This window comes from Pteropus vampyrus, unplaced genomic scaffold (assembly GCF_000151845.1).
Source record: "Pteropus vampyrus isolate Shadow unplaced genomic scaffold, Pvam_2.0 Scaffold30, whole genome shotgun sequence".
Lineage (NCBI taxonomy): Eukaryota > Metazoa > Chordata > Mammalia > Chiroptera > Pteropodidae > Pteropus > Pteropus vampyrus.
The window spans coordinates 1,203,842-1,213,701 of record NW_011888811.1 but is presented as its reverse complement, the minus strand read 5'-3'; the positions used below and the strand labels follow the sequence as shown (position 1 = coordinate 1,213,701).

Below are 9,860 nucleotides of genomic sequence, written 5' to 3'. Positions count from 1 at the left end.
AAATCCTAACTTTAAAGTTTAGAAAGCTGGCAGATGCCACTTACCCAAATAATAAAGTTGGCATCATCAATACTGGGTCAAACTGTGTCATCCTGGCGAGATACACTGAGAAGAGGAACCATGGCACTGCATTGGCATTTCTGCCCAAAATGGAAAACATCAATCTAATCATAAGGAAACGTGCGATAAGCACAAGTGGGGTATTCCACAAAGTAACTGGCCCAAACAACTAAAAAATGGTCAAAGTCAGGAATTTATCTCTTGTCAACTTTAAGTATTGCAACTTTTCCCAATTGGTCACCTGTGTATTTTGTCTAGAAAATCTCCAATTTTGGTGTAGTTGAATATAATATTTTCCCATGTGCGATGTCTACTTTTAGAGTTTTAAGAGGTCCATCCTCACAGGTCACACAGATGTTATTTTTTATTTTATAGTTATCCTTTCATATTTATGCCTTTATTTATTTATTTTTTATTTTATAGTTATCCTTTCATATTTATGCCTTTATTTATTTATTTTTTATTTTATAGTTATCCTTTCATATTTATGCCTTTATTTATTTATTTAATTTTTTGGTAATTTTTTTTGTATATGGTCAATTGTACAGATCCAACCTGGTGGACTGGTTTTTCCAACATAATTTCCAAGAAAATCTGTCCATTTTTATTTATTATTCCCTAACAAATTTCTGTGTATACCTGGTCCTATTTCTGAGCTCTCAATTCTGCTCCATTATTTGACCCTTAATACCAACACACTGGACTTATTTATTGTAGTTTGAAATATGCCTTGATGTCTAGTAACATCAATGCCCCTTCTTTGCTTTTCTTTCTAAAAATTTCTTTAGCTATTTGTAGACATAAATTTTACCAGTCATTTATAGGAAATATATTTGCAAAATCTTTTAAAAAGAATATCCATTATTCTGTCTTTTGAACAGTGAATTTCTTTTTATTGGAACTAAAATAAAGTTAATATATATGAATTTTTAAAATCTTAATTTTGTTTACTAAACTTTATTTTTTATTATTTTTTTCCTTTCCTGCATTCCATTAAATGGATTTTTGTTCTGTTGATTTGAAATATATGTATTCTATTTTTAACAAAGTAAGACAAATATTTATAGGTATCTTTCCTAATAATTTCTTAAACTTATTAATATCACTATCTTCCTCCTGAACAAGACAAACATATTAGCATGCTTTCACTTCTCTTATTTTTTTCTCTCGTCCCCACTTCTCCACATCCTTCTCCCACCCTCCTATTTACAGTTATATTGTCTAGAATTTTAGTTTTGAATTGTTAGGAATTGTTATGGTTAATTTCATGCATCAATTTGGCCAGACCACAGTGCCCAGATATTTGATCAAAAGGCAGTCTGTTTCTGTGAAGGTCTTTTTTTTTTTTTTCTTTTAGATAAGATTAACATTTAAATCAGAAGGTTTTAAGTAAAGCAGATTATACTACATAATATGGGTGGGTCTCATCCAATCAGTTAAAGGCATTCAGATAAAATAGATGGAGGTCCCCTGAGGAGGATGGAATGCTACTTCCAGACTGCCTCCAGACTTGAGCTGTAACATCAGCTCCTCCCTGAGTCTTCAGCCTGCTGACCTTCCCTGCAATTTGGACTTGCCAGCTCCCTGGCAACTGCATGAGCCAACTTATTAAAAATCAATCTCTCTCTCTCTCTCTCTCTCTCTCTCTGCCACAACTCTGACTTCTAAAAGAATCAGTATATCTTGTCAATTTTTGTACTTTATATACAAGGAATCATACAGTATTTTTTTTTATATCTGTTTTGTCTTATGCTCAACCCTTTTTTGGGTAAGATTCATTTATGTGGTTGTATGTCATTCATTGTAGTATGTTCATTGTTGTGTAGTATCTTGTATAATATTTCATAATATGACATGCTATAATTTATCAATTTTATTTTTGATAAGCATTTGAGTATTTTCTGATTTCTTGTTTTTATTTGCTATTTTGAATAGAGTTACCATAAACATTCTAGTGCATAGCTTTAAATGAGAGAAGGTACGAGTTCCTGTTGAATATATCATTAGGAATGTAATTTCTGGTTCATAAGCTATGCATATTTCAGCTTCAGTCAGTACTGCTCAACAGATCTCCAAAGTAGGTGTGCTACTTTACACCCCATCATCAACATGTGAGAGTTCTAGATGCTCCACATTCTCACCCACACACAATATTTTTCTACCTTTTAATTTTAGCCTTTCCGGTCTGATGGGTTTATATCACATTGTGGGTTTCGTTTGCATTTTCCTAGTGACTAGCAAAACTGAGTGCCTTTTCATATGTTTATCAGAGGTTTGGTTACTTTCTTTCGCAAAGAGATCTTTTGTACTTTTTTCTATTGTCTTGTTGATCTCTTTCTAGTTTATTAAGGTGGAAGCTTAGGTTATTGATTGAAGCCTTTTTTTCTGATATAGGTATTTAAAAGTATGCATTTCCCTCTAAGCATTGTTTTAGCTACATCCCATAAATTTTGATGTTAAGTTTTTGTTTTCATTCAGTTTAAGATGCTTTCTAATTTCTCTTGTAATTTCTTCTTCGACCCATGGTTATTTAGAGATATGTTGTTTAATTTCTAGATATTTGATGAAGTCTCAGATTTCTATTATTCATTTCTAATTGAATTCCATTAGAGGTTAGAGAACACACTTTGTATGATTTCAAACTTGTTATATCTATTAAGACTTATTTTATGACACCTTAGAATGAGATTTAAAAAAATTTATCTAAGTTTTAATAGTTGCTATTAGTGTCAATGTTGGCCTGTTCCAACCTCCTACATCCTACCCAGAAGTGGAAGTTCTTTGTCCTATTTTAGTTAACTGTATACTTTGCTATGCTATTTACTCGCCTTCATTTCGCATATGGCTTGCAGCATACCATATAGATGTGTTTCTCTCCTTGCTGGAACACCACCTATACAAAAGTATTTTCAAAGAGGATCTTTGAGTGCTCAAACTGAGACTTTTTATATAGATTAAAATTCTGGGTTTAGTGTTCTTTTCCTTCAAAACTTTTGAAAATATTGTTTCTCTTTATAAAAATATTATTCCTAATGGCCCCAGGTTGGGAACAACCTAAACGTTCATCAGCAGGAGAATAGATAAATAAACTGTGATCTATTCATATGATGGAATTCCATGCAGCAGTGGTTCTAACTAGAGACACTGTTGCCTCCCAAGAGATACTTGGCAATGTCCGGAGATACTTTTTTGGTTATCATATCTTGTTAGGGTTGCAGGGGCAGAGGATTGCTACTGGTATCTAGTGGGTAGAGACTAGGGATGCTCCTGAACACCCTGCAATGCATAGGACAGCCTCCACATAGCAAAGAATGACCTGGCCCACAATGTCAGTTGTGCTGAGGTTGAGAAACTGCTCTATATCCATGTGAATAAGTGAAGAGATGCGACCACATGGTGAGTCCCATGATGTTGAGCGAGAAGCCAGATATAAAAGGGTGTATATAGTGTGCTTCTGTTTATATAGAATTTAAAAACAGAAGAAACTAACTCATGGTGTTAGTAGTCAGGATAGGGTTATCTCTGGAGGGCAAGGACCAGGAAGACTTGTTGGGTGGTGCTCACTTCTCTTTTTTGATATGGGAGTTAGTTACACTGATGTGTTCCTATCTGAAGATCAGCTGTGCTTTACAACTGGTGCATATATTTATTCACTATATATATTAGCTGAATAAACATTTACAAAATTCCATTGTCTGATTTTAAGAGATGATTGATCTATTCTTCATTGGAAGCATTTACATTTTCTCCTTGTTTTTGATGCTCTGAACTATTCATTCTTGTCTATCACTCTGTAAAATCTTCTAAGATCTTGTTTCTTTTTAATTTGGGGGAAAATTTTAGTTATTCTTTTTTCGAATATTTTCTTACCTATCCTTATTTTTTTTCTCTTCTGAGATTTTTATTATATAAATGCTGACAATTCTACTTCTCTGTATCTTTCAACTTCTCTCTTGTACTTCATACTTCTTTAACCTCTTATCAGTTGTTGCCTGGGTGATTATCTTGACTGGAACTTCTGGTCCAATTTATTTGTTTATTTTTATCACACGTTGCCAACAGCACTTTATTTTTATTTTTTCAACATCCTGTTCTGCAGCTTCCTTGGCCCTTTTTGTCTGGATGGCACAGAGCCGGGCATGGGCACAGGCCAAGAGAAGACTAGCAAATGCCTTGAAGTTCTCCTCTGTGATGACCCTGGCTTTCTCCTTCTTGTCGGCATTGCCTTGGGCATGATTGCCTCTGTCAGCTGGGTAGCCAGTTTGAGTTCTTCAGCAGACCTGTCTCCTTGCTTGGTGGCCGAAGGCTTCCTGGGGAAGCGGATGAGCTTGGGGAGGTACTCTGTCAGGCGCTGCCCGGTCCCCTGCAGGGACTCTGTGCACTTGTGCCACTGCCTCGATCCAGGGGTCCAGGCCACCTTCTCATGGTTGCCGGCCACCCTCAGCTCCCCCAAGCTAAATCCCCTGCCGGCTTGCACTTCTGTGCGGTAGCCCAGGCGGGGCATTTCACTGTGGGCGGGGTGGGCCTAGATGCAGGGCGATGCAGCGCGCTTCGGTTTGCCAGGCCTTGCATCTGCGGATCTTCCACTCCGCCTGGTTAAACCACGTGGCTGCCCATGGCTGCCAGTCCTTGTGGGAATGGGCCCTGGGGGAGTGGGCCTCGGGGAATGGGCCTTTTTGCCTGGATGCCTTGGCTGCTGCCTCCCAGCCTTCTCTTCTCCAAGGGAGAACGGCCACTGGAAACGTCACTCATTCACTCTTCAGATTTAATCCTCCTTCTCTTCAACCATCTATAATTTCTTTTTTTTTTTTTTAACATTTTTTCATAATATTTTCAACCCAGTGTTGTTTATTGTTTTTATTGTTTTTCAGAATGTGTCTGTTCTTGAATTGTTTCATAAACTCTGAACATCTATGTTTTTGGAGATATTTGTTGTGCTGCTTTGGCTGGTTGTCTGCTGCGGCCCGTCAGCTGTACTTTATCTGATAGCCATTGTCCACCCTTTTGACTTTTTTTTGCGCTGTTGTCCCCCTTCAGTCATTTTACTTTGCGAGCTCTTTCATACGCCCTAACCTTCCCCTGGGGGGCGCATCGCCTCGGCTGAGGACGTGTGTCCAGAGGGAGAGCTGAAAGGCCTGGCCCTGGCCTGAGCTCTAGCAAGACTGAGAGTGTGAGTCTGTGCCTGGAGGTGACACGTCAGGGTGCATGTTCTGGCCTTACAGCCCGGGGCCGACCGCTGCTTATTTCCCTGTCCTTAACCTGGCTGTATCCTAGGCTCTTTCCAAGCCATCTGTTTTGGCTGAGGTCCCCTCCTCCTCAGGATACCGAGCAGGAAGGACTTCTCCGAGCCAGGCTGCCTGTGCCAGGCTGTTCTCTGCTCCTCAGCCCGGCCCGTGTCCTCACACTGGTGTTCTGCCCTAAAGTGCTGGCTGGCAGGGACATCACCCCTTGCCCCATGGCAATGTGGGAAAGATAAAAGAGTGGCTCTAAGATCCCCTTCAGAATCTGTCACCTGGTTGGCACTTGGCCACCTCTTATTTCCTAAGCTGTTTTCTCTCTACGTTGGGACCCACCGCTTTCTGGCTTTCCAGGGTGAATCCTCACAGTTTTGGCATGATTTCCTCAGATTCATCAACCTCCCTACGACCCTCACGGGGGTCGGATTTGTGGAGGGGGAGCCAGCAGCCCTGTTACTTTATCATCTTCTGGAAACCGGAAATGGTAATGAGTGTGGGCTTCAAAAACAGCCTTTTAACAACCATGTGACCTTGGGTTAGTTCCTTAAGTTTGCGCGCCTATGAAATATAGCTCATAATGGCACACGCTTCAGAGAATTGTCGTGGGCCGGCACAGCACTGGCACATGGCAGCTGTTAATAAATACTTGTTGTTGTTGTTATTATGACGTGGTCTGGGCCGTCATGAGTGGGGGCTCATGTTAGTGGTTGGAATTGTAGATCTGAGTATCATCTCCCTAGGAGAGCGAACAGAGTAAGGAATGAAGGAGGCTTAGGAAGTGGCCCTAGCATTTCAAAGGTAGGGCCACAGAGGCCAAGGGAAAGGAGAGCCTCACTGAAAGGGCTGGGAGTACCCTCAAGAGAAGCCATCTTGTTTTCAGCCCGTCGGATTTTGCGCTTAGATGCTCCCTGGTGAACTTAGATCAGTTTCAGTGGAGAGGAGGGCACAGAAGCCAGATTGCAGCCAGTTGAGAAATACATAGGAGGTTTAAGAAGTAGAGACAGATTTAGATGTTTTCTCCAAAATGTCTGGCTGTGAAGAGGAGGGGAGAGATTACAGCAATTCCTGGCAGAAGTATCCAGTCGGAAGAAAGGCGGGCGGTTTGTTTCTTGTGGAGAAAGAGCCAGTTCCGTCTCTCGCATCCCGTGCTCCCTCTTCCCTTCTCTGCCACCCTTTCCCTCCTCCTGCTTTTCATCCATACGTTTAACTTTGCGTTGTTCTGAAAATGCGCCTTAGGTGACTAGGGAGGTCCAGAAGAGAGAGACAGACCGAAGCTACTCCATGAGAGAGGGAATAAAGGGTAAACGGGACTTCCGCCCACAATGAGGGGAAACGGGGTCCAGAGCCCGGGGGGAGGGGGACAGGAATCCATGGGCGTCAGCATAGGTTCATTTGCGGTGGGGGAAAATGGGGAGGGGGCAGAATATAATCACAGTTCCTTCCACTGTATTCAGTTTGGTTTATTAAGAATGTCAGTAGACTTGAAATAGCATGTCACCTTTCCCAGAGGCAGATGATATTCTCTCGTAGAGCTCTGTGCAAATGAGGTAAAGTGAGGTGTGCGGAAGGCCTTTGTGGGCCGTGAGCTATGCAGTGCCAGCTGGGGAAAAGCATCCATCGAAAATAGCCAGTTTGGCCTGATTATTGGCTCAAATGATGCCAAGACTCATTGACACGGCTTAGACCCAATGATGACCCGGGGAGGGGGTTACCCAGGCACAGAGGTCATGGCCTGACACTCCCTTTTGGAAGTGATTTTACTGCAGGACTGTATTGAGGTGCCCCCAGGTTAGAAATGAGGGTATCAGGCTGCTTCCCATAGGCCAGCAGTAAAATGAACACATGGAAAGGGGTGGGGATGGGGGTGGCGAATGGACCCCAGGCCTGCAGAACTTCACCCTGTGTGGGACAAATGTCTTAACAAGTCGACACGCGACAGGGCATTTTGGGCCCGGATGATATTCGTGGAAGTAACATCTCTACTATTCGGGTCTCTTACACTGTTTACACGCACGCACGCACGCATGCACACACGTATGCACGCACGCACACACGCGGTAGAATTTATCTACTATATGCAGCTGTGCAAAGAGAGAAAGGGAGAGAGGTGTGGGGAGGTGTGGCGCATTCTTGTTTCCTACTATTCTGCTTCTCTCGCTGGTGAGGACCCACAGCTGAGAACACAGGGTGTTAAGAGCCCTCAGTTTCTAAGAGCCTCGAAGTGCTAGACCAGCTATGCAGAACATGCCAAGTGGGGATCGAAAAACCTGGTCCCACTGTGACTTTGCGAGTACGGGCAAGGCAGGTGGGTGACGAGGAGGGGGCCACCCAGAGCAGGAATTTACCTGAGAGGCGTTGTGTGTTTTCCTCCCCTGCCCACGCATATTTTGAGTGAAGTGAGGGGGGCCCCTGAGAAGCACTGAGAGAACGTGACAAGTCCAGGGGCAGTCTGGGATGCGGCCACCTCCTTCCTAACGCTGAAGTCAGGATGAGGGTCATAGAGCCTCCCTGGATAGACAAGGCCAGCTGATGAGAGACCCAAAGGATGCTGTCCTTGGGGTCGGCCTCTCAGGGCCGGGCACAGGGTGGCGGCAGCAGTGACTGGGGTGGCTGACACGGTGTGTGCGCGTGTGTGCGAACCTCAGTGGGCGCGGCGATGTGGGCTGGAGGGAGGGACTGAGTCTCAGCTCCTTCAGAGAGCTCCGGCGTGGATGGGCCTCAGCGCTTCCTGCTCTTCTGCCTCCGGAATCCTCTGGGGGTGATTAGAAGGCAATATGGTGCCCAGAGCCGAGGCGTATCAGCAGCTTCTCCTCATCTTGCGACACCCGTGTGGAAATACAGAGTGGTTGTTGGGCCACCCTCCACTCCCCTGGAGTCTCCAGATTTCCTGCTCCCATCACCGGTTCTCTAATCTGTTATTCCTGGCAACAGAGCGAGTGCCCAAGCTGCCCAGTGCTGGTGCTGCGGCTGCGAGGTCCACAGTCAGAACCCCTGGCTGAGCTGAAGCCTTGCTTCAGTCCTTACTGAAGATGGGGGGAAAGTCAGAAGCTAGCACACTTCCAACAGAGGGTGCGGAATGGCGGGACCACCCAGAGAGCAGACTGCTTAGTCGAGGTTTCTCCGCTCTGGAGGATTTCACAGAGCCCGTGGGCATTAGCACATGTCATGGATCAGGCCCCCCTCTCTAGCCAGCATCTCACATCAAGATGGGATGCGTCACATGATTGAGGCTTTTGTTCAGAAAGGGCTGGACCTTCTGTCCACAGACCTGCTAAGCCTGGCTTTACCGCTTACCAGCTGCGGGACTTTGGGGGTGTGTGCCTCTCCCCGTCTCCGAGCCTCACTTTCTTCGTCCTTGGAGACGATCCTCTCTCCTCACGGCTTGTGGTAGGAACGGGATGAGAGACACGTGCAGAGGGATGTGCACAACGTCCGGGAAAGAAAAGGACAGAGACGCACAAATTGCTTTCTTTCCGTCAGCTCTTCCTAGACCCCAGTCTCTGATAGTATTCGTGGGGTGACCACTGCTCGTTGGCAAGAGGGAGGGAAGGTTTCTCTCCCCCACCCTCGTAATGTTGCTGTGATGATGGACAGATCACACTGGGTACTTGTCAGCCAGCCACTCTCAGCGGGGAATGGGTGGGGTGGGCCCCAGGTGGGGTGCCAGGTATGGTGCAGGGTGAGAGCTCAATGCAGGGGTCCAAGTGAAGCCCCACAGCCTGAAAGAAAGATCTGGCTCGAGGCCCTCTCCCCCAGGGCCCATCCCCAAACATGGGGCCTCCTCGCCTGACCCCCAGCTCCAGTCTTACGCTTGAGCCCATCTCCCACGCTTTCTGAAGCACCAGCCTGTTCCTGTCACTCCTCTTCTTAAAACCTTCAGTGGCTCCCTATCGTTTAGAACTGTGTTTTTCCAATAATGGATTCTGACCTTTAGTGGATCATGAAATCAATTTAGTGAGTTGTAACCAGTATTAAAAACAAAACAAGACAAAAAAAACTCGAATAGACTAAATTTGAGCCTCAATCATAGGTAAGTGTTGTTTTGCAAAACACTTATTTCAGATCGTTTTCAAAGTAAGCATGTTCCTAAGTGGGGATTTCAGCCTCCCACATTTAACATGTTATTTAGGACAGTTTTGACATTTATAATTTTTAACAACTTTGTGTTGAGATAAACATACATTCAGTAAAGTGCCAGTCACGTGTGATGCGTTTTTATATATGCAAACTCTCATTTACCTGCCATCCAGGTCAAGATATAAAACATATCTGGACCCCAGAGGTATTCTCAGCACCTTCCCAGTCAAACCTCGCCACCCCCAACCCCAAGAGATAATCACTCTTCTGACTACTGTAGTTATCAGTTAGTTTTGCTTGTTCTTGAATTAAATAGAATCAGAAAATATCAACTGTTTTGGAGTTTGGCTTCTTTAGCTCAACATTATGTCTGCGAGATACTTCCATGACATCACAGGAGCTGTAGTTCGTCCGTTTCCTGTTGTAGGCCATTGTGTGAGCACACCACAGTTTAATTACCCATTCTTCCCATGGGTGGACGTTTGG

At 44.2% G+C, this 9,860-nt stretch overlaps 1 pseudogene; it reads right to left on the bottom strand.

Moving 5' to 3' along the window:
* Positions 1-4,006: 4,006 nt before the first annotated feature.
* LOC105289941 lies at positions 4,007-9,806 on the bottom strand (annotated as a pseudogene).
* Positions 9,807-9,860: the final 54 nt, after the last annotated feature.